Source organism: Piliocolobus tephrosceles, chromosome 17 (genome assembly GCF_002776525.5).
Source record: "Piliocolobus tephrosceles isolate RC106 chromosome 17, ASM277652v3, whole genome shotgun sequence".
Taxonomy (NCBI): Eukaryota; Metazoa; Chordata; class Mammalia; order Primates; family Cercopithecidae; genus Piliocolobus; species Piliocolobus tephrosceles.
In genome coordinates, this window is record NC_045450.1 from 8,455,637 (window position 1) to 8,480,562 (window position 24,926).

The following is a 24,926-nucleotide window of genomic DNA, read 5'->3' on the forward strand; positions in this document are numbered from 1 at the left end:
AACAAATAAAATCCGTGTGGCCAGAGTGAACAATGAAGAGAGCAGTGGCCAAGGAGGTGATGGTGGAGCATATTATTTGGGTTGTCCAGGAAGGTGTTTGGCTTACACTGTGAGGGAGAGGGGAGCCACTGAAGACTTGGAGAAGATAAACAGCATGAACAGTGTGACTGTTGATGGGCACTCTGGCCGGGTACCACGGCTCTTGCTTGTAATCCTAGCAGTTTGGGAGGCTGAGGCAGGAGGATCACTTGAGCCCAGAAGTTCAAGACCAGCCTGTACAACACAAGGAGATTACATCTCTATTTTTAAAAAATTTAAAAATTAACCAGTCTTCGTGACACATGCCTGTAATTCTAGCTACTTGGGAGGCTGAGGCAGGAGGACCGCTTGAGCCCAGGAGGTCAAGGCTGCAGTGAGCCATCATGGCCCCACTGCACTCCAGACTGAGGGACAGAGCGAGACCCTGCCTTAAAATTAAAAAAAAAAAAAAAAGTCAATCTGACTGCTGCATAGAGAATGGACAATCTAGGGAACTGCAGAACCAAAACAACCAGTTACGAGGCTGTTGCAATATTCATAAGGGAGAAAACAGTGGCCTGAAGCAGGACAGTGGTGGCCACAGGGTGGAGAGAAGTTGTTGTTGAATTCTGGATATATTTTAAAGATAGAGTTAGCCAGACTCAGTAGGGTATCAGATGAGAAATATGAGAAAATCAGAGGAGTCAAGGATGACACTGCCTTTTTAAAAGTTATTATTTTTTAAATTGGCAAGTCAAAATGTTTTATGTGTATGGTATACAACAGGATGTTCTGAAATGATGTGGACATTGTGGAATGGCTCAATCCAGCTATTTAACACATGCATGACCTCACGTTTATCTTTTTTGCTTGTGACAGAAACACTGAAAAGTCTACTCTCAATGATTTTCAAGCATACTGTACATCGTGATTAGCTACAGTCACCATGATGTACAATAGTTCTCTTGGATTTATTCCTCCTTTCTAACTGAAATTTTGAGTCATTTGAACATTTCCCCATTTTCCCCCAACTGCTCCAGCCTGACATTGATATTCTCTGAGCTAATGGTAGGACACGTGTGTGTGTGTGTGTGTGTGTGTGTGTGTGTGTGTGTGTTTACAAGTAAACCAACAGTCAATTTGGAAGAATAGGGAAGCATCTGAGAAGAGACTGTTTTGCTGAACCAGCAGCTTAAGCCATGTCCAAAGCTCTAAGCCCATCCTCAGCACCATTGGTCCAAGGAGACACAAGGAAGCAGACCACGCACAACTCCAGGAGCTTGGCCAGATCACAATCTCTCCACTCCACGGTGGCTAAGAATATGGGCCCTGCATCTAAAACGTCTGTGTTCTATTCCTCGCTCTGCCACTTACTGGCTGTGTGACCTCAGACAAATTACTTAACCTCTCTCAGTATTTCCCTGTTTGTTAAACGAAGATAATAATAATATCTACTTCCTCGAGTTGTGCTGAATAATAAGTAGTTTAATTCATATAAAGGACTTAGCATCACGCCTGACTCGTTGTGATGGTTCAGTCAATAACAGCTGCTGCTGGAAAAATGGAAATTATTTTACTTGTATCATGGGTTTCACTTTTGGATTGAAAGAGGTAATGTGTACAAAGCCCTAGACCTTTGTACTTTTTAGAGTGTCACGTAAACCTAAGTGGTGGACTGATGATGGTGCTGATAATTATTAATGCTGTCACCATCATCTTGACTCTCGATAACATGATAAGGTAGAAGAATCAAGCCCTTCTAAGGAGCTCGGCGGGGTGGGGGTGGGGGGTTGGGGGAACGGGGCTGGGATGCAGGGCACAGCAGAGGGCAAGCTGGTTAAACATAAGAACTTGATCAAAAGAACCAATAATGCTGCTTATCCTGGACACAAGAAAATTTCAGGGCAAGGAATCACCCAGAGCTGGCAGAAGAATGGATTGTTTTTGTCTCACCAGCTCTAAGCACCTTCCTTTGCAGGGACTAGAGAACGTGGTTATGGAGGTGTTTGTGTGTAATCCTTGCTAGCAGCAGACAGGAGGGAGGCATTGGTTTCAGCACAGATAATTCTGCCCCTTTCGAATGTTTTCAGTACACAGCTGCACAGAGCTGAGAGTGGGGACAGTCTCAAGAGGCCGTGCAAGCCATGCCTCAGACACATCGCAAGGATGGCTGCCTCTTGCCACAGAAGTCCAAGCCTATAATTCTCCTCAAGCTGGAAAATGAATGATCTGGCTCCATCCATGGAAGAAGGCAGGATGATGTGGAAAAGAAAAGCATTCACGAGACATGCACATACATACACACACACACTAAACCCACACACACACTAAACCCACCCACCAAGCTAGACCCACAGATAAGCCAGTCACAGGCACACACAAACACATACACAGACCTATACCAGCATGGAGAGAGACACAAAGACACAAAGAGAGACATCCCAAATAAACAGATAGGCATAGAGACACCAAAAGACCATTCTAAAGTGTGACCACAGAGAGACCAGAGGCCATAGAGACATGCAGGAGACAATGTGTAACACAAATATGCACAAATGCAAATCCTGACAGGCAAGGTGAGAAATACAAGATGCAGATATGCATAGACCCCAAAACGCACACATATTCATACACACACACATGCACACACGCACATACACACACATGCACACACATACACATGCACACACATACACATGCACATACACATATGCACACACTGACATACACACATGCACAGACATACACACATGCACATACACACACGGACACATACACACACATGCACATACAGATGCGCACACACACGCACACACATACACACACGGACACACGGACACATACACACATGCACACATACACATGTGCACATACACGCGCACACATGGTTACACACATGCACACACATGCACACATGCACATACGCGCACATGCACACACAGGCAATGCGCACATACATACACATGCACATACACACATGCACACACGTGCACACATACATGCACATACACATGCACACACATACACAAATGCACACACTTGCACATACACACGCATGCACGCATTCACACACGCACATGCACACACATACACACACATGCACATACACGTGCATCACATAATGCAATAATTAAAAGCTGAATGACAGCTAGGAATCAGCACAGAAAAGTGAAAAAGAATTATGGTGAGAATTCTTTGAGTTCCCAATGTTCAAAGAGGGTGGGACAGTCTGCCCCCTCCCACACATCCATCCAATGTGGCTCTTTGGTGCAGTTTGCTCAGCACGTAAGCAGTTCTGATTTACATGATAGATAGAAACCATTTATACAGTTAAACACGGTAGGGGTCTAAATGCTGTTCCCCGCAGAACACCAGATGTGAATAGATGAACATTTGATTGTCCTCGTGCCTGTTTCTGACAGGCTAACAGATAAGAAACCATCCCACTGAATTCCCAGAAAACTGGAGACCACAAATACAAATAGCAACATGCAGGAAGAGCTAGGATTTATTAAGGCAGATTTCTAAATATTAAAGGGATGGCAGCTGGCTGTGCTTTTCCTCAGCAGACTTTGTAGGCGAGAAATCACTTGATAACAAAGATGAATGAGTAGAGCTCCTACCAGGGAATTTCAGATCCTAGAGCACTGGGAATGGCCTCATGCAGGCATTAAACAGGCATCGTGCCCACTTCTGGACTTTAGGGTATCTGGAACTGGGAGATCCCACTGCCTGGAATCATCTCTTCCTTAGAGCTGCCTGCAATTCCGTTGCTAAATGCAACCCATTCACTAGAAAGGCTTGGAGTCTCCCAAAATCATTTGTTTAAAATAAAAAGATAGCCAGCCATGGTGGCTCACACCTGTAATACCACCACTTTGGGAGGCCGAGGCAGCAAGATCATTTGAGCCCATGGGTTCGAGACCAGAGCCTGACAAATCATAAAGAGACCCCATCTGTACAAAAAATAAAAAATAATTCGCTGAGCATGGTGGCATGCTAGTTACTCAGCCTGTAGTCCTAGTTACTCAGGAGGCTGAGGTGGGAGGATCCCTTAACTCCTGAAGTTCAAGGCTGCAGTGAGCTATGAACGCACCACTGCTCTCCAGCCTGGGCAACAGAGTGAGACGCTGTTTCTAAAAATAAATAAATATATTATATATATATATATACACACACACACACACACACGAAGATATGTTCAGCATCACTAGTCAAAAGAGAAATGCGAATCAAAACCACAATGAAATCCTACTCACACCCATTAGGATGACTAAGAAAAAAAGAAGAAAATAAGAAATGTTGTCAAGGATGTGGAGAAACTGCAACCCCTGTGCACTGTTGGTGGAAAAGTAAAATGATGCAGTCAGTCTGGAAAAAAATCTGGAGGTTCCTTTAAAAATTAAATATAGAATCATGATATAAAATCCAGCAATTTCACTTCTGAGTATAGACCCAAAATGAATAAAGCAGAGACTCAAACAGATACTCACACACCCATGTTCATAACAGCAAACGGCAATCTTTACCACAGCTGAAAGGTAGAACAAACCCCAGTGTCCATTGGCAGATGAATGAGTAATCCTCTGGTGGTATATACATGCAACTGAATGTCATTTGGCCTTAAAAAGAACTTTTAACACAGCTACAACATGAATGAACTTTGAGGACAATGGGCTAGTGAGGCCAGTCACAAAAGGACAAATATTATATAATCCCCTTTCTACTCAGTTACTAGAGTAGTTAAAGTCATAGAGAAAGTAGAATAGTGGTTTCCAGGGGCTGGGGAAGGGAGAAGAGAGTGTTTAGTGGGCACAAAGTCTCAGTCTGATAAGATGAAAAGTTCTAGAGACATATGGTGGTGTTGGTTACAGAACACTGTGAATGTACTTAATGCCACAGAACTGTACACTTAAAAATAAAGTGGTAAATGTTGTTATTTTACCACAATAAAATATGTGTTTGTGTGGGGACATATAAGATGCATGTACATATATGTGTGTATATACGCATATATACATATATGTATGCGTATATACACACATACACACAAACACACACTGCGTTATGGATTAATGCATGAAAATACTCCTTTACAGACCACAAGACGGTAAGAACTAGTTTGCATCCAGTACAGTGGAAGATCTCCTCAGAGGAAAACAGAAAGATCTTAGAAATATAATCACAGAGAAACACCGCCAATGTTAGAGGACATCTGAATACCTGCTATGATGACTCCCTGCCCCAACCATGCCCACTCTCACAAAGCTGGCCTGTCCTACGTCCAAATACCTCCAGTCATCTTCACCTGAGCAACACAGCTGCGTCTGCAGGTGAGACTCCTCTGTTCCTATTGTTCATCCCCAAAAGATCATCAATCAAGAGAGAACAAAAGGAGACAACAGCCAACCTAAAATAGCCCAGATGACTAAATATTACAAGGGCAGTAAGAATAACTAACACATTGAGCGCCTTCTTTTGCATATAGTTCCTGACCTAAGCATTCTGCATCTATCAGGTGTACTCACAACAGCTACCTGAGTTATTATCTCCATTTTGCAGATAAGGAGACCAGAGCAGTCACAGGGCTAGCAAGTGTCAGAACCAGGATTCAAACACTAGAATCTCCACTTCCAAAGCATCAAAGCCCATACTCTTAACCATCTATACTGGCTCCCAACAAGAAGGGGCTTCCATGAAACATTTCTAGCATTTGTAAAAGTCTAAACAATTGTCTATTGGTTCTAGGCAAAACAACATTAGCTACCTTAAAAAAAAAAATCAATGTCATCTACTTTGTGCTGGAATTACACCAGTGATTCTCAGCTGGAAGAGATTTTGCTCTCCTCTCCAGGAAACATTTGGCAATGTCTGGAGAAGGAATGAGGGTATCCCCGACGATGAATGAGGAGAAGCTATGCAAGCTACTAAACATCCCACAGCACACAGGACAGCCCCCACAACAAAGAATCATCCGGCCCTGAATTTCAATAGTGCCAAGGTTGAGAAACACTAAATTATATCAACTGTATGTGAGAATGCTGCTGGTGTATCTCCCACCGTTCCTGCTTTTACCTTTCCTCCTTTCCTCCTTCCTAATTCATCTGTCCACACATTCACCCAAAATGGAAAACACCCACCCATGCTGAACATTTATTTAGAGTGTTGTCATGTTCTAATTGCTCATCAGAATTTCTGATCAAACATAGGCAGAGTGGGCATGCAGAAAATGATTGCTGATAAGAAAGCCCATGTTTCATGGAAAACCCGATTATTCAAAAAACATGAATTGGTAGATACCATTTCCCATACCATGTAAATGATGTAGAAATGTAGAAATCATAATGATAATCATTGTGTTTTTGAGGTGCATATTAGCACCCCTCAACTCAGTAAATCTTATCAAATTTGCTTGGAGACCTAAAACTTACATCTTGTCTATTACTATATATACACACTCTATATATATACTAAATATATATACACTATATACTATTTATAGTATATATAGAATATATATAGTGTATATATACTATATATAGAGTATATATATAGAGTGTGTATATATAATCTAAAGGAGACTTGGCCAAGAAAAGAACTTCATTTTTTCTTTCGAAACTGTTCTAAAACAGGACCACTGCTTTGTCCAAAGTACCCGATAAATAGACTTTTTCTTCCTTTCCTTTCCTTCTTTTTCTTTTTCTTTCTCCTTTTTCTTTCTTTCTTGCTTTCTTTCTTGCTTGCTTTTTTTCTTTCTTTCTTTTTCTTTCCTTCCTTCCCTCCCTTTCTTCCTTTCTTCCTCCATCCTTTCCTTTCCCCCTTTCTTCTTTTTTTTCTTTTTTCCTCCTTCCTCTCCTCCTTTCTTCCTTCCTTCCTTCTTTTCCAGCAGCTCAGATTAAACAAAACTAACTTGATCAACCTGCAGTAACAGACTCTAAGGTGACCCCCAAGGATTTCCCACCTTCCAATATTCACACCCTTGTATTATTCCCTCTCCATGAGTGTGGACAAGACCCATGACTTGCTTCTAACCAACAGAGTGTGACAAAGGTGATGGGCTGGCCCTTCCATGACTATATATAAGCCCTTCCATGTGTTATATAAGATTTCATCTTGCTGATAGACTCACTAGAGACTCTTCTTTCTGGCTGGATGAAGTGAGTAACCACATTGGAAAAGTTCTTGCAGCAAGAAACTGTAGGGTTAGGAGCTAAGGAGCAGCCTGTCACCAACAACAACAAATTTAAGTTACAATCAAAAGGAACTGAATACTGCCAACAACCACACAGATGAGAAAATGGGCCCTTCCTCACTTGAGCCTCCAAATGGAAACCCAGCCCTGGCTGACATCTTGATTACAGCTTCATGAGATCCTGGGCCGAAGACCCAGTTAAAATGTGCCTGGAACCCTGATCCATGAAACCATAAGCTAGTAAGTGTGAGCTGTTTTAAGTATCTGCATTTGTGGTCATTTGTTATGCAACAATAGAAAACTAAAACAAAAGAACTATATTAGTAAGGCATTTCTTTACACCCTTAAATTTCTCCCATTAACACACAGCCTTCCAGAAGCAGGGACATTCTCCTCAGCTCTGAACCCAGTGAGATGAGAAGTTGTGGAACCACAATTCTGTCCGAGCAGCCCTAGATTTATGAATGGCTCCAACTTCCATTAGGTTGCAGGAAGGGGCTAGGGTATCTCTGTTCATGTTTAGAAGTCCATTTGTTTCCATTCCTTGTCAGCAGTTTGCATAAGTGAGTGGTTTTATTTCTTGTGTGAGAGGAGGGAAAACGCATGAGTTACCCCAGCAGTGGAAGATTTGTCAAATAAAGCTTTTAATAATGGGTCTGTTTGACAGTTTTATAGTTCTTCAACTTCCCGGCCATTTGAAGGTGGTAGGTTTTCAATAAAAATTAAGTCCTTTTCCAAGAGAAACTCGGTCCCCTGTTATTTTAAAACAACTAGTCCAGGGTGCACTGAAGCACCTTAATTCCACCATCGAAAGTAAATCTCCCTCCTTTTCCGTATTAATAACTTGGGCAATCCATCAGCCTGAGATGGACTGTGGGCTTTTTGCACTAGTATATCCAGGTGGCCTGATGAACCACATCCGTAACTAGACTTGCTGGGTGATCATTAGGCCATTCCAGAAAACAAATGGCCTGGCCTTCTCTGCAGCTTATTTAAGTACACCAGGGAGGAGGCCAGCAGCCTGGACTTCATTCTTTAATTTCTTTGGATTCTTCGAAAGTTCTTCTGGGACAAAAGAAGTGGTTCCGAAATTAGTCCATTAGGAGGGAGGTAGCATGCTGGAAGGGACGCAGAATTGGAGCCTGAACACCTTGGTTCCTGAGCAAGCTCCATCAGCCCTAATTGTCTGACCATGGGTTCACCACCTGACTTCTCAGATTTGTAGTCTCTCCATTGGTCAACAGAAGGGTGGCAAAAAAGAATGTGAAAGCATGGGCTTAGAAATCAGAGTTCTGGGGTTCAAATCCTGCCTCCATAATCTACCGAAACAATTGAGGGTGTATATTTAGTCCCTCTGTGCCTCATTTTCCTCGTATGAAAAATGTGATAGCACGGGGAAATTAAAATTAAAACCACAATGAGAGATCACCGTCGCCCTGCAAGAATAGTCATTATTAAAAAGTTAAAGAACAACAGATGTCAGTGTTGACCAGGTATGGTGGCTCACGCCTATAATCCCAGCACTTTAGGAGGCCAAGACAGGAAGATCACCTGCAGTCAGGAGTTCAAGACCAGCCTGGCCAACATGGAAAAACCCTGTTTCTACTAATAATACAAAAATTAGCCAGATGTGGTGGCATACACTTGTAGTCCCAGCTACTCAGGAGGCTGAGGCAGGAGAATCGCTTGAACTTGGGAGGCAGAGGTTACAGTGAGCCAAGATTGTGCCACTTCACTCCAACCTGGGCAACCAAGCAAGACGCCATTTCAAAAAAACAAAACAAAAACAAACAAAAAAACAGATAGTGGTGTGGATGTTGTGAAAACGAAAAGCTTATACACTGCTGGTGGGAAGGTAAATTAGTAAAACTTCTGTGAAAAACAGTATGAAGAACTAAAAGTAGATCTACCATTTGATCCAGCAATCCCACTACTGGATATCTACCCAAAGGAAAACTAGTCATTTCATCAAAAAGACTTCTGCACACATATGTTTCTTGCAGCACAATTCACAATTGCAAAGATATGGAACCAACCTAAGTGCCCAGAGACCACTGAGTAGATAAAGAAAATATGGTATATATACACCATGGAATACTACTCAGCCATAAAAGAAGAATGAAATAATGTCTTCTGCAGCAACTTGAATGGAACTGGAGACCATTATTCCAAGTAAAGTAACTCGGGAATGGAAAACTAAATACCGTATGTTCTTACTCAAAAGCGGAAGCTAAGCCATGAGTACACAGAGGCATACAGAGTGGTATGATGGGCACTGGAGACTCATAAGCGGGGAGGGTGGGAGGAGGGTGACAGATTAAAAACCGCATATTGGTACGACGTACACTACTGGGGTAATGGGCGCACCAAAATCTCAGACTTCACCACTGTACAATTCATCCATGTAACCAAAAACCACTCGTACCCCAAAAGGTATTAAAAATTTTCAAAACGTGACAACAGCTTCTAGCAGTCCTTGGAGATCAAGAAGACTCATCTCTGTACAGTTTTCTTGATTCATCCTAAGTGTCCATTCAATGCTTGTTGTTCTATTATTATATTTATTACTGTTATGATTATTGGGTATGTCATTTACCATCACAAAATTTTATTAAGCCCGAAAACCAGAAATTCAGATTAAGTGGGATCTCTTACTCTGCCACATCCCATTCTCTCTGCCCCATTAGAGAAAATATCCAGTGTTCCATAGGTCCCTTGCGGGTCCCAGTGTTCCTATACAATCAATGCCCTTGCAGATGGCATCTGTGAATGTCAAATGGTGCTCCAGACCCAGGGGAAATAGCCAAAGGCTCTGAGGATAAAGATTCAGGGATGAGAAGTGTTGGGGAAGAGACCATCGCCTTTCATGATATGTCTTTTGTATAATTTGGATTTTTGCAATATGCCACTACTACTTTGAGTTAAAATGTGCTTTTACTATTCACAATAGCAAAGACTTGGAACCAACCCAAATATCCATCAATGACAGACTGGATTAAGAAAATGTGGCACATAAACACCATGGAATACTATGCAACCATAAAAGAGGATGAATTCATGTCCTTTGTAGGGACATGGATGCAGCTGGAAACCATCATTCTCAGCAAACTATCGTAAGAACAGAAAACCAAACACTACATGTTCTCACTCATAGGTGGGAATTGAATACTGAGAACACTTGGACACAGGAAGGTGAACATTACACACTGGGGCCTATTGTGGGGAGGGGGAAGAGGGGAGGGATAGCATTAGGAGATATACCTAATGTAAATGATGAGTTAATGGGTGCAGCACACCAACATGGCACATGTATACATATGTAACAAACCTGCACGCTGTGCACATGTTCCCTAGAACTTAAAGTATAATAAAACATTTTTTAAAAATTAAATTAAATTAAATGTGCTTTTATTATAAATGCAAAAATAAATGGCATAGAGGACACCAACTTTAAGGCACTAAAGAGGTGCTAGCTGTTACTTGGGTTGACCCCAGGCCTGGACATTCAAAAGCATCTTCCACCAAGTCTGAGGTTTCCCTCATCCTCTGGGGCTGCAGAACCATCAACAACCACACAGCAGTTTCCCAAACTCATCTTCTAGGAAGCAAATACAGTGTGCCAAAGTCTTCCCCTTTCCAAAGCCTCAAAGCCCCACCCACCACAAGCTCTGTAGCCTCTTGCCTCCTATTCTTCTCACTAGACGCACCTGTTTTTACCTGGTACCCCAGGTTCCTGCCTAGAATCCACCAGAGCCAACACTCAGCCCTAGTGAAACCTCCAAGGTATGTACCCAAATAATGCCCTTCTACCTACAGCCTATTGTCCCCAGGGGCTCTTTCTTCTCATGGTACAAACACAGAACCCTTGTATGTCAGGAGAATCCAGAGTTCCCAACTAACTCTCCATGCATTGCCAAGTGCACCTATTACAGGTGTAAATTGTCATCTCATCTTAATCTTCTTCATCATCTCTATCATTATCCTCTTTATCAATTACTCTTCTTAGGAAGTCAGTTCACAATTGCAAAACTGTGGAACCAACCCAAATGCCCATCAGTCAACGAGCGGATAAAGAAACAGTGATATGAAATGGAATACTACACAGCCATAAAAAGGAAAGAATGAACAACATTTGCAGTGACCTGGATGAGACTGGAAACTGTTATTCTAAGTGATGTAACTCAGGAATGGAAAACTAAACATTTTATGTTCTCACTGATATGTGGGAGCTAAGCTACGAGGACACAAAGGCATAGAATGATATAATGTGCTTTGGGGATTTGAGGGAAGAGTGGGAGGAGGGTGAGGGATAAAAGACTACAAATATGGCGCAGTGTATACATAGGTGATGGCTGCACCAAAATCTCACAAATCACCACTAAAGAACTTAATCGCCAGGTGCAGTGGCTCATGCCTGTAATCCCAGCACTTTGGGAGGCCAAGTGGGGTGGATCACCTGAGGTCAGGAGTTTGAGAACAGCCTGGCCAATGTGGCAAAACCCCGTCTCTAATAAAAATACAAAAAAAAAAATAGCCAGGTGTGGCATGCCTGTAGTCTCAGCTACTCAGGTGACTGAGGCACAAGAACCGCTTGAACCCAGGAGGTGGAGGTTGCAGTGAGCCGAGATGGTGCCACTGCACTCCAGCCTGAACAACAGAGCAAGACTCCATCTCAGAAAAAAAAAAAAGGAACTTACTACTCATGTAACCAAACCACGTGTACCCCAATAACGTATGAAAAAAATAAAAAATCTAATAGGAGAGTATACAGAGGAGCGTCCATGGAAGACCTGAAACATTTAAAGTCAGATTCAGCAATCCCGCCACTAAGAATTTATCCAAAGAAAATTATTATATCGAAGAGATATCTACACTCCATGTTCATTGCCACACTGTTCACAATAGCCAAGATATGGAATCCACTTAAGTGCCCATCAGTGGATGAATGAAGAAAGTGGAATATACAATGCAATACTCATCAGCCATAAAAAAACAAAAATGAACTCTTGTCATTAGTGGCAACATAGATGGAACTAGAGGATATTATGCAAAGTGAAATAATCCAGGTACAGAAAGTTGAATACGGCATGTTATCACTCGTATGTGGAAGCTAAAGAAAGTTGATCACGTAAAAGTGAAAAATAGAACACAGGATACTAGAGGCTGGGAAGGGTGGGGGAAGAGAAGGATAGGGAGAGACTTGTTTAAGGATACAAAATTACAGCTGGATGGGAGGAATAAGTTCTAGTGTTCTATAGCAAAGAGATTATGGTTTTTGCCATGAAAGTAATGGCAAAACCGTAATTACTTTTGCACCAACCTAATAGTTAACAGTAATAGATAGTTTCAACTAGGACGATATTGACTATCCCCCACACAAAGAAATGATAAATGTTTGAGATGATGGACATGCTAATTATCCTGATCTGATCACTACGTATTATATGTATCACAACATCACTATATACCCCGTGAACATGTAAAAGCATTATTCATCCACTTAAAATAAATAAATAAAAAGAAGTCAGAAATCTCAACCTTACCTGCATATCCTTCCATGTGAGTGCCTGGGAACTACCTATTCTCTTGCTACACTGAGTTTTAATAGTTCGGTATGCTCTGTTCTTAGATCTGGTCGTTCCAAGCTGAGAATGCAGTTTGAGACCATGTTGGCCTATTGGCCAGGCTGGTCTCAAACTCCTGACCTCTGGTGATCTGCCCACCTTGGCCTCCCAAAGTGCTGGGATTACAGCAGTGAGTCTAAAATAATTTTTTTTTCTGTTGCCAGGCTGGAGTGCAGTGGTGCGATCTCAGCTCACTGCAACCTCCGCCTCCTGTCACTGGACAGGGTGCTGCAAAAAGGGGTGCCACTTTGGCTGAGGCAGGTTTTTAGTTTTTTGTTGTTGTTGTTGTTTTTCTGGGGAGTTTTTTTGTTTGTTTGTTTTGAGATGGTGTGTTACTATGTCACCCCGGCTGGTCTTGAACTCCTAGCTTCAGACGATTCTCCTACCTTACTCTCCCACTGCACTGGCATTACAGGCATCAGCCATCATGGCCAGCCAAGGCAGGCTTTTTTCAGCTGAGGTTCACCTTGGAGGACCATTGCAGCAGCCAGGGGAACAAGGCCTTCACCCAAAGCACATATCTGAATTGTGCATCACAGCAAGGACACATAATGAAAAAAAAAATTATTTAATGCTGAATACAAAATGTTTTACTGTCTCTCTTCTTTATGAGGCCTCTGGGCCTCTCTCAGCAGCCTTTTCGCCTCTGTCCCTAGCCCTTGCCAGCACTTTGTCTCCGCTTTGCTACCCTCACCATTATAAGACCCACAAATGCTTTTCTTCTCCAGATCAGCTTAATTCTCATTTTCCAGAACCTCATCCACATCTTAATTTCCTTCTTTCTTCTGGACGTTTCTCCCTTCTTGTCTGCTCCTCTTCTGCTTTTTGTAGCAGAAATCTATTATCCCACTTGGTTCCTTTATTTTATTTTATTTTTTCTAGCTACCACTGAAAGCGTGACTTGCCTTTTGCAAAGCAAGGCAGACAGTTTTGAACCACAACCGACATGGGTTAAGCTCTGCTAAACTCTATGACATGAAGATTATAAATTAAAGGTCAATCCGTTCTTTCACATGGTTGCTATTGGGGAAAAAAAAAACTCTTGAAATGTACTAAATTCAGATAAATTGGAATCTTATGTCAAGCCTACATAAGAAAGGCTGGTGTTGGAATAAAAATCTGCTTCCAAGAGCGTATTTAGACATATCTTGTCTCTGGTGATTCGTCTCTGACCCCATCTCCTTAATCAGACATCTGTTCATCCTCCTGCCTGTAGAGTAAATGGTCATCAGAGACCCCCACACCCACTTCTACCCCCAGCTCATAGCTCAGACCTATGGCAGGCAGGGTCTGTTTGACTTGGGGAGATTTTGCAAAGAAGTGAGTTTCCATCCCCTCATGGCAGCAGTACTTAGACTGACAAAGGGCTGACCCCCAGGTCAACAGCCAAGAATGAGTATAGCCCTGTTAACACCAGAAAACACTAACTAAAGACCTGGCTCTGCCAAGACAAGAGATATTCTGCTACCCCGAGTTAAGCTGCTTGACAGAAATAGGACAAAGACCCAGGCAGGAATGCATTTCTAACAGTTACTTCCATTTGCATTTTACAAAACACCAGCATGCATATTATCTCATTTCAGCTCATCAAAAATCCTGTCAGGTAGGTGGAGCTGATTATTTGTATAACAATTTACTTCGTGTGCAAGACAGCATGTATACAATTCAGCCACGCTACCTATGCTATCCAAAAGCAAGTGTAGAAACATGCAACCCAAAAGAACCAGGTCTTATGCTGAGGCAATCACAAGCCTGCCCAGGATCCAGACAGTGGTGCAAATTCCACCTTCCCCTCTCCCTTGGGTCTCCTTTTAGTCTGAAGCACCCACCTCTAATAGAACCAGAAAGCCCGGCATTCCCATCTCCCTCCCTCTTCCTCTTACACGTCTCTGTCATTTCTCCTGGTTAGTGCTTTTTCCCTACCTGTGCTTTGGTGTGGAAATTCGTTTTGGTTTTGGGAAGCCATAGCAGGAAAAACTCACTTCCCCTGGGTCTTAATAGCCCCTTCTTCACCATCCTTGCTTCTCTGTCCTGGGAGATACATTTGCCCCTTGGTCTGCGGCCAGCAAATTCCATATGCCCCACATCGAGAATAAAGTAAATATGAAGACCAGCCTCTCAATATTTTTGATCACCTCTCATAGAATAACCTCATTGAGCTGTGACGCTGAAGACCTCATCTGTTTGGAGGAACGGAGGCAAGATGGCGCACTTCCGGGTTCATGCGCCAGGTGATGTCAATCCGAAGAGACCAAGATTTACCTGGTGGCACCTGCGGAGTCCCCCCTCTCCCCCGCCCCCCCCCCACACACACGCCCGTGCCCCGCCTATTACCTTTCCACTCCTAGAAAAGCCGCTCCTGGCAGGCGTGCGGCGGCCGGTTTTCTCAGTTCCCCACTCTTGTCCGGACTGTATTAGAAACTCCGCCTCAGAGCTCCACCAGGGGACTCTCTCGGCCTCTGCCAGAGGCCGACAGACTTCACCTTACACACCTTTTTCCCTGGAGCTAGATGACCAAAGAATAAATTTGCAGTTTTGCTTTTAGCCTTGCCTACTCGCTGGTTCTTTTGTGCTTGCCCTGGTGGTCTTCGAAAAATAAATCACCATCCACCAGCTGTGACAATGGAGAGGAAGGAATGCACTCTCTTTCCATGTTTGTCTACTATTGGAAATGTGGAAGATGCAGAAAAGTAGGAAAGATGCTGATAATCTCACCAGTCGGGGATCATCAGCTGTTAAATAAAATTTATAGGAGGACATTTATTTGAACTCAGCTCCTGTACTGAACCCAACAGACAAAACCAATATGGAGCCATTCATGCTCAGTGAAACTCATTAACTTGGGAATCTACTCAGAACTGAGTTTGAGTTAGTTACAACAGCTGAGCTTTAGTCAATTGTAGGCAGCCAGCTGACCAAACAAGATGAAAACACGGAACTGTAACCAATGAAGTTGTTCTTTTTCCTCACTTTCATTTTCTGCCCATCGATGCTGTCTGACCATGTAGCAGGCAGAGCATCTTTGAACCCGTCCAATTCATTGAATCATTTATTTAAAGGACGAGAGCTCTGAGTCCAGAGAAGAGAGGTACCTTGGTCAAAGCCACATTCAGTTTTTGAACCTGACCTGTTCCATGAAAAGCCCAGGCTCTTAAACATCATCCAAGTCATCCCAAAATGCAGACACCTCAGACTGCCATCCCCAACCGAATTTGGGTTTTAGTTGTAGGAAAGAACCAAACTTCTTTCCCTCCCTGAGTTCTGAAAGTGACTCCTCTCATTCACGCACCACCTCATTCTCAGAACTTTCCAGAACATCCATCCAATAATACTCAGAGAGTTTATAAGATACCAATATTCTATAGCAATTCTGTCTAATAAAAACACAATGTGAGCCACAAATGTCATTTTAAATTTTCTAGTAGCCATATTAAACAAGCAAAAAGAGACAGGTGATGTCAATTTTTAAATTAGTTTTGTTTAACCCAATAGCACCAAAATATTATTTCAGTATATGTCACCAACCACATTGCAAGGACTCAAAAGCCACAAGTGGCCAATGGGTACCATATTGGAAACTGTATAGGACAGTTTTATAGACTGGAGTGCAGTGTGCATTAGAATAAACCAGAAATCTTATTACATGCAAACTCCTGGGGCCCATTCTTCAAGGTTCTGACTCAGTAGGTCAGCGAAGAGATCTGCACTTTTAGCAGGTTCTCCCAAGTGACTCCAATGAAAGCATTCTGCAGAATACACACTGATGTAGGAGATTGTTCAGGGCAGAGTGGAAGGTTTACCTGATCCTCAGGGCATCAGAATAACTCATAGGATCTACTTCCCTAAGACAAGGCACCAGTACAATTTTCACTATTCTCTGACTCGGTAAGTGGATTTGATAGGTGTATGTGATGATGTGGGTGCCCCAGATTAATACGACATCAGGACATTGGGTTGGGCCCATTGATTCTTACATCATCATTTATATTTGCACCACAACCCATTTCTTTGAGTGATGCTTGAGGTAAAATATTGATGACCCTAATAAATGGGGAAGGAGCTCAGACAGAATCCCATTCCCTTCACAGCAACACAACTTTGAATGGCTGTGTATCTAGCTAATGTCTTCTCTTTGTTTTATTCAAGAGTCTACTAATTGGTTAAGACCACTTCCTATGCACAGACATGCCTCCACGCGTGGACTCAGTTACAAACAAGGAAGGACAAGGGTAGGAATGGTCAAATCACCTGGGTTTTCCTTCTTGTAATGTTTCTCAAAGCATCGTCTGAGGACCAGATTGACCAGATAGGGCAGTGATGCTAGGCACGCAATAGACAGTCCTGCAAATTGGCAAAGTCCTCATCTGGGGACAGATTTATATGGTCAGGTGTAGACACAGAATCTCCAAGGTCCAGTACCCCCATGACCTTCTGTCCCTGGATTATTCTGAAGCAGGGGATTAGGGTGAAACTAGTGGAACCCATGTATAACCTCACTGGTCTCATCAGAATGAAACTACAAAATTCGGTAATCCCTCTCTCTTTTTTAACTTTAATTATACATGTACTATTCGCAATAGCAAAGGCATGGAATCAACCTAAATGTCCATTGATGGTAGACTGGATAAAGAAAATGTGGTACATGTACACCATGGTACCATGGAATACTATGCAGCCATATAGAAGAACAAGATCATGTTATTTGCAGCAACATGAATGAAACTGGAAGCCGTCATCCTTAGCAAACTAATGCAGGAATAGAAAACCAAATACCACATGTTCTCACTTATAAGTGGAAGCTAAATGATGAGAACTCATGAACACAAAGAAGGAAGCAGCAGACACTGAGGTCTACATGAGTGGAGGGTGGGAGGAGGGTGAGGATCAAAAAAATACCTCTCGGGTACTATGCTTATTAACTGGGTGACAAAATTATCCGTACACCAAACCCCCATGACACACACCTTACCTATATAACAAACCTGCATATGTACCCCTGAACCTAAAATAAAAGTTTAAAAGTTCATGCAAAAGTTATTCACATTCTAAATTTCCAATTATAAAATATTTCAACCAATACAAGCAAATTGACTAAAATTTAAAATTTAAATTTAAATTTAAAATCCCTCACCTCCTCTATAAATACACTCTTCCCCAGAGGTAACCACTGTTAAAGCCTAAATTTAAATCCTTCTGGCATATTTTCAATGCATTTACATATTAAAGATGTATACATATGTAAAGATATTTTGTTTTATTGGTAGAGTAATAGGTATGTACTGTACTATGACTTGCTTTGTCACTTAAATAGAATGTCTTAGAAATCACTCCACACCAGCTCTATAGGATCTAAATATAACTCCACCTTATTGTTTGTTTTGTTTGAGACAGAGCCTCGCTCTGTTGCCCAAGCTGGAGTACAGTAGCACAATCTTGGCTCACTGCAGCCCCCATCTCCCAGGTTCAAATGATTCTCAAGCCTCAGTCTCCTGAGTAACTGGGATTACAGGCACACACAGCCACCCCCGGCTAAGTTTTGTATTTTCAGTAGAGACAAGATTTCACCACGTTGCCCAGGCTAGTCTCAAACTCCTGACCTTAAGTGAGTCACCCACCTTGGCCTCCCAACCTGCTGGAATTACAGGCGTGAGCCACTGCACCCAGCAACTACCTCACTGTTTTTAACCAATGCATAGTATTCTATAGTACAAAAGGTCCATATGTGATTTAGCCTTTCTTCTCTTTATTGGTGAGTATTTAAGTCTATGCGTGTGAATATGTGTGTTGCTTTTACAAAAAATGCTGCAACAAACTTCCTTGTTCAAATTTGCCACGGGCTTAGGGAATAATGAATAAATAACCACCAATCTTGAGCCCACAGGACCTCATTCAAACTTGAAATCTTTTAAGGAACCAGTTCCCTGACTCTTTTCCAGCTGTAGGTATTTGCAGTGCAAGCTCCCCTTAGTCTGCTTCTCGCCAGGAATATTCAAAAGCACATCTCCACCTTCGTGCAAAGGCCTATCTCCTCCAACCCCAGAGAGAAAAGGTATCCTTCCCTTTTCCATTTCAAGATCCACTTCATTTCGCAGTTTGAGACTCACCTTTCCCCGCCAAAATTTAACCAAGAGAATATGCATTATTTTCAGGTCTCATAGTCCCTGCTCCACCAATAAAAGACTAGAAGCTGGCTTCAAGGCTGGCACAGGTCACTAAGTCCCTCTTCCCTCAACACACAATTATTGATCCCTTTTTCATGTGCTAGGAACCTGAGGCAGAATGATCAACAAGACAGAACTTGGTTCCTGTCCTGATGGAGTTTACAATCTAGTGGGGGAGACACAGCCTCCCCCCACATAAAGCAAGCAAATAAACAAATTATTAAGTATAAACTGTCCCTGTTTATATGCAGAAAGGAAACAGAAACCAGGCTAAAGAATAATGACTGGGGCTGGGTGCAGTGGCTCATGCCTCTATCCCAGCACTTTGGGAGGCCAAGGTGGGTGGATCACCTGAGGTCGGGAGTTCGAGACCAGCCTGACCAACATGGAGAAACCCCATCTCCACTAAAAACACAAAATTAGCCAGGTGTGGTGGCGCATGCCTATAATCCCAGCTACTCAGGAGGCTGAGGCAGGAGAATCGCTTGAACCTGGGAGGCGGAGATTGCACTGAGCTGAGATCATTCCATTGCACTCCAGCCTGGGCAACAAGAGCAAAACTCTGTCTCAAAAAAAAAAAAAGAATAATGACTGGAGGTTGAGAGATTCTTCTTTAGTTGCAGTCTTGAGGATGGAGTCTCTGGGGAGACATTTTTGCTAAGATTTCAACTGAAGAGTCAACCATGCAAACGAAGAGTCAGTAGAGTTGGAAGCAAAGAAGGGTCCAGGCAGAAGGAGTGACAGGTGCACATCCATCTTGTGAAAGGGAACAAGGTGTGTTCTGGGAGCTGATGGAATAGTGTGTTTAGAGCCAAGCAAGGGAAGAAAACTCGGCTTGAATTTGGAGATGGAGGCAGGAGATCAGATGATTGAGGGCTTTGTAGCTTACGGGGACGAGTTTGGTTTTCATTCCAAATGTAATGAGAAGCCTTGAGAGAATTTTCACCAGGGTTATAGTGATCTTAACATTGCTAAAGATCATTTTAACTGCAGTGGAGAACAGATTAGAAGAGGGAGCTGTAAGACTGAAGGGAGGGAACTAGTAAGAAGACTATTGGACTAGTTAATAGGTTAACCAACAGTACACAGGCCAAACTCTGCTTTAAAAAAAAAAAAAAAAATCCCATTCACGGAACCAGCAGAGAAATTGGGGGTGTGCTGGGTCAAACTCCATCCATCGGTCCTCTAACATGTGTCAGTATGGTCCTCCCTACCACAATTATTTCATTAGTGATTTTGGCCCATCATGGACTGCAAACAGGGCTTAAACAAGGTCATACACCTGCACACACGGCCCAAGACAAGGTCCAGGCATACAGCAGTCTATATTCAGATCCAGAAAAAAAAAAAATCTAACTTTAAGATGGCTCAGTTCTGCCACTATGTTCATTTTATATTGCTAGAAGTAGATTTAACATCTCAGTCTGAAGCATCTGCATTATCGTTACTTTACTATACTTAGAGATTCTCCAAGACTATTGGGAGGTATTTGCCTGGCATCTGCACAGCTAGTTGGAGCCTCCAAAATGGTCCTTCCAAAAGAAATAAAAGGACTGTCCATAAAGCAAATTTCGAACTCCTCCTGAAAATAAAAACTGATTTTCACCCCCAAATTGGCAGTTCTTTCCAGATTTCAAAACTTGAACTCCAATCTTCACCTGACATTTCTGTTACTCTAAAATGCCAATATGCTAATGAGAACAACGTTGCGTGCAGACTGGCCTTGTTTCCCCGAGCATCTTCGCAGGTGATTGTCTTTCACTGTATCTGGAAAGCATTTTTATTTTGGGACTCTGTTTTCTCAGTTGGTCTGCCCACGGTCCAGGTCTGGGATTTCAGGTTAATTTCTGGATGTGCACAAGCGACTAGACTACTTTGACCCCTTCAGACATCATGAAACATTAGCTTCACAGACATTAACCAAAACTGGGTATAAAATGCCAGCTCATTTTGAAGCCCTAGACATTGGATAATGTTTAAAGTCTGTCCTTCTCCTGGCAAGACAGTGACAGCACAGTCCGTTAGGGTATATTTTGTAGGTTTCCAATCAAAACAGTGGCCACTGCTGTATATTCCTAAATAGTTTTAGGAAATATGGCATGCAATACAAACAAAGTGGAAGGAAAAACCAGGTCTTTTACCTGGATTCAACAAAATCCTAAGCTAGCAGGCTCATCTGATATTGTGAAAACCGATTTGCAAACAGTGCTGTCTTCCTCACCAATGTGTTTCCAGGAGAGTTTCTTGATAAACCAAATCAGTGGTTGAAGAAAGGAAGAACAAGCTAAGGAGTTACGGAGGCACAAGTCTCTTGATTTGGGGCAGGAGTCATTGGAAGAGGTCAATTGTCAGACGGCAGCCTGATCTGGTCGCAGGCTGTCCTAGGATTCAGCCTGAATGTATTGTCATCCATCATAGGGAAAGCCCAATAAATCCTTCCTCCTTGAGCATTTGTAACACAGCTTCTGTTTCTAAATCCATAAATCCAGGAGGTAAACAGAGATGGCATCTCTCATTTCTCCTACACACACAATTCCTTATGGCCCTGTACCAATCAGTGGGACCAGTTCACATGCTTATACTTTGCACTTCAGGTCTCTGAAATATTTCGTCATCACCCCACAGCAATCATCACCAACATCAGTAATTTGCATTTACACTGTTTAAAGTATTTTACATTTATTATCTCATCTGACCCAATCAGATCATCCCCATTTTATACAGGAATAACTGGATCCTAAAGTCAATTTATACCAACAGCAGTAATGAGAGTGTCCACTCATCACACTCGAGCTAGGACTAGACCTTATAATGTTCTAATTGGACAATTTGAAAGGTAAAAATTTATCTTTCTCGTTTCCATTTATTTGATGCCTATTAAAGATGAACATTTTCTTAATATGCTTATGGGTCATTTGTATTTCTCTCTTTGGAAATTAAATTTTTATGCCCTATGCACATTTTTCTTTCAGATTTTTTTAAAGATGTTTTTACAGCATAAAACTATGAATCTTTGCAATGTTAATTGTAAGTCTCTCCCTCCCCCATTGCCTCTTGTCCTTTAATTTTCCTCAACGTGCTTTGTTGTACAAAGTTCTATTTTTTTAATTGAATCCATTACTATTTTTCTTGGTGATTTGGTGATTTTTTTCTGAGTTTTATGCTTGGAAAAATCCTATCTCAAACTGAGATAAAGATTTATCTTTATTTTATTCTAGCTTTTTTGGTTCTTACAGATTTTTGAATATCTGTTTAATTCATTTGAAAGGTATTTGGGAACATAGCGTAATAGCGAAGATAGACACTGATTGCTTCTTTCCACCTAAACAAACAATTTTTCTAACATGACTTCTTAAGTTTACCTATTTCCATTGGCCTGTGGTGCCTTCTTTGTCACAGTCTCATATGATACATATGTTCAGGCTTTGGTCCATAGTATTTCATTTCTTTCATTGATTATTTCTTGTGCCAATGCCACATTATTTTCATTGTTTCAGCCTTATAAAACATTTTCTAATTTGGTTGGGCAATTACCTTTGCTGTCAAAATGTCATTGAATTATCATTTTTCTTTTTTCCAAAATGTCTTTAATCTCACCCAGTAATTCTTTCAGGTGGACTTTAGCACAGTTTTTGCAAGATCCTTAAAAGTCTCAATAGCATTTTGGTCGAAATATTGTGAACTTATACATACATTTTTAAATAATTGATGCCTTGGCAATATCTAAACCCCTCATTTTAAAAAGAGGTATTTTTTAAGATATACTCCTCAGTCAAACTGTATATATTTATCAATATAAATTACATAAATTTACCACTGTGATTACTTCTAAGTGTTTGTGTGGCAGCTATGGATGAATCGTTTTTCTGTTATGACTTACAATTAATTATTGGTGATACCTTAAAGGTTTTGCTTTAAAGATTTGTCTATCCACTGTGCTGAGTTCCCTACAGATTTAAAATTTTTTTTATTATCATCAGTTTCCTAAGTGTCAATTAATATAATCTGCAAGTAAACAATTAAAAGTTCTCTATTTAATAGTTGTAGCTCTTATTTCTGTTTCCTACATTGTTACATTATCACAAACTTTCAAATTAATTAGGGAAGAAAATGTCTTTGGGAATCTTTATAATTTTAATGGGAATGCTTTGTGTATTTCTTTACTATCAAAGATGTTGACTTTTATTTTACATTAATATTTTATTATATTAAGAAAGTAACTAATTGCTCCACACTTCGATTAATTTTCTAAGTAATTAGTGCAGAATTTTATCTAGTGGTTTTTTTTTTTTTTTGACATTTTTGTCTATCATATTTATTGGACTTAGAAGTGGGATGCATTACATTTAAGTTAGTTTAAAACACACATTAATGTGTATTTCTTAAATAAGATTTTTCACTTGAAATATTTAGTATTGTGCCTAGAACATAATAGGAATGTAATAACTGTTTCATTTGTAAATTGCTTTTATTATCATTGACACTATTTATCAAAGACTAGAATGAAACAGCACCTGTTGACACACCAAGAGACAGAATTAGTATGCTTTTTTCCTTATTATTATGCCTTTTTTTTGTTTTCTCCAACACATCTCATCTTTCCAGTTATCAACATTCATAATTAATTTTGTTGTCAAAATATTTGTATTCTCAAGTTTTCTATTGTAATTATCCTTCCAAGTGGCTGGAATTCATCTTGAAGCATTGTTTTAAAGGAATAGTTAGGTTTTTTTTTTTTCTAAGCCATTGCATATGCTAGAACAATCTGAGCATAAAAGAGACAAGTTTTTTCTTTTTTTCTTTTTTTTTTTTTTTTTTTTCCAGAGACAAAGTCTTGCTCTGCCACCCAGGCTTGCTGTGGTGTGATATCTGCTCATTGCAAACTCCACCTCCAGGGTTCAAGTGATTCTCCTGCCTCAGCTTCCCGAATAGCTGGGATTACAGGTACCCACTACCATGCCCAGCTAATTTTTGTAGTTTTTTTAGTAGAGATGGGGTTTCACCATGTTGGCCAGGCTGGTCTCTAACTCCTGACCTCAGATGATCCGCCTGCCTCGGCCTCCCAAAGTGCTAGTATTACAAGTGTGAGCCACCATGCCCAGCCAAAAAAATTTTAAAAACCTTTTCAGCAGTGCTCTATCATGACAAACATCACCACCACAAAACAGAGATCAGCCAGTGGCAAGCAGTCATTGAACTCTGGAAGGAAGACGGGGGAAGAAAAACAAAACAAAAAGCAAAAAAAAAAAAAAAAACATTTCTCCTTAACTGTTTATAAATATCACACTTTCTCTGCTCTGGACATCAAAATAATTTTGTAGTTCTCAATTCAGCTTCATCAGTCTGATGATGGGTGAAATTTTCTTTCAGATTTTGACAACAGTCTCAGTATCAGCTTGGGTTTTCAAGGTTGTATGAGTTTTCATTTTTCTATGTCTTCTTAGGGTCTTTTAATACGAAGTTGGAAAAGACTGTGTCCAGTACCATTTTTAAACAGGCGCCCACTGATCACTTTTCAAGACGGCTGCTTACTACCTACGTGACTTTGAGGAACATACCCGAACTGTCTATGCCTCAGCTTCCTTGGTTTCAAGTTGCAAATAATAAAGCCTCCCTGCAGGATTGGTTTAGTATTAAACGAGAGGATGCATATGAAGTGCTTAATACAGCAATGGCATACGGTCAATGCTCAGGAAAGATAGCTCCTATAACTTATTACTTCTTGTTCTTGATGTCTTCTGTGAAAACAAGCTCCTTGAAGACAGAGATCAAGTCCCCCTATATAATAACCCTAGCCTTTATGGTTTTGCCAGGATGAGGGAAGGAAGTGTGCCACCCCACAGCTCTATACAGAGCCTTAATGTGGCTCATTAGGAAAGTGAGCAGCCTAGCAGAAATCTCTGCACACTCTTGGAGGCCTGCAGAAACCTG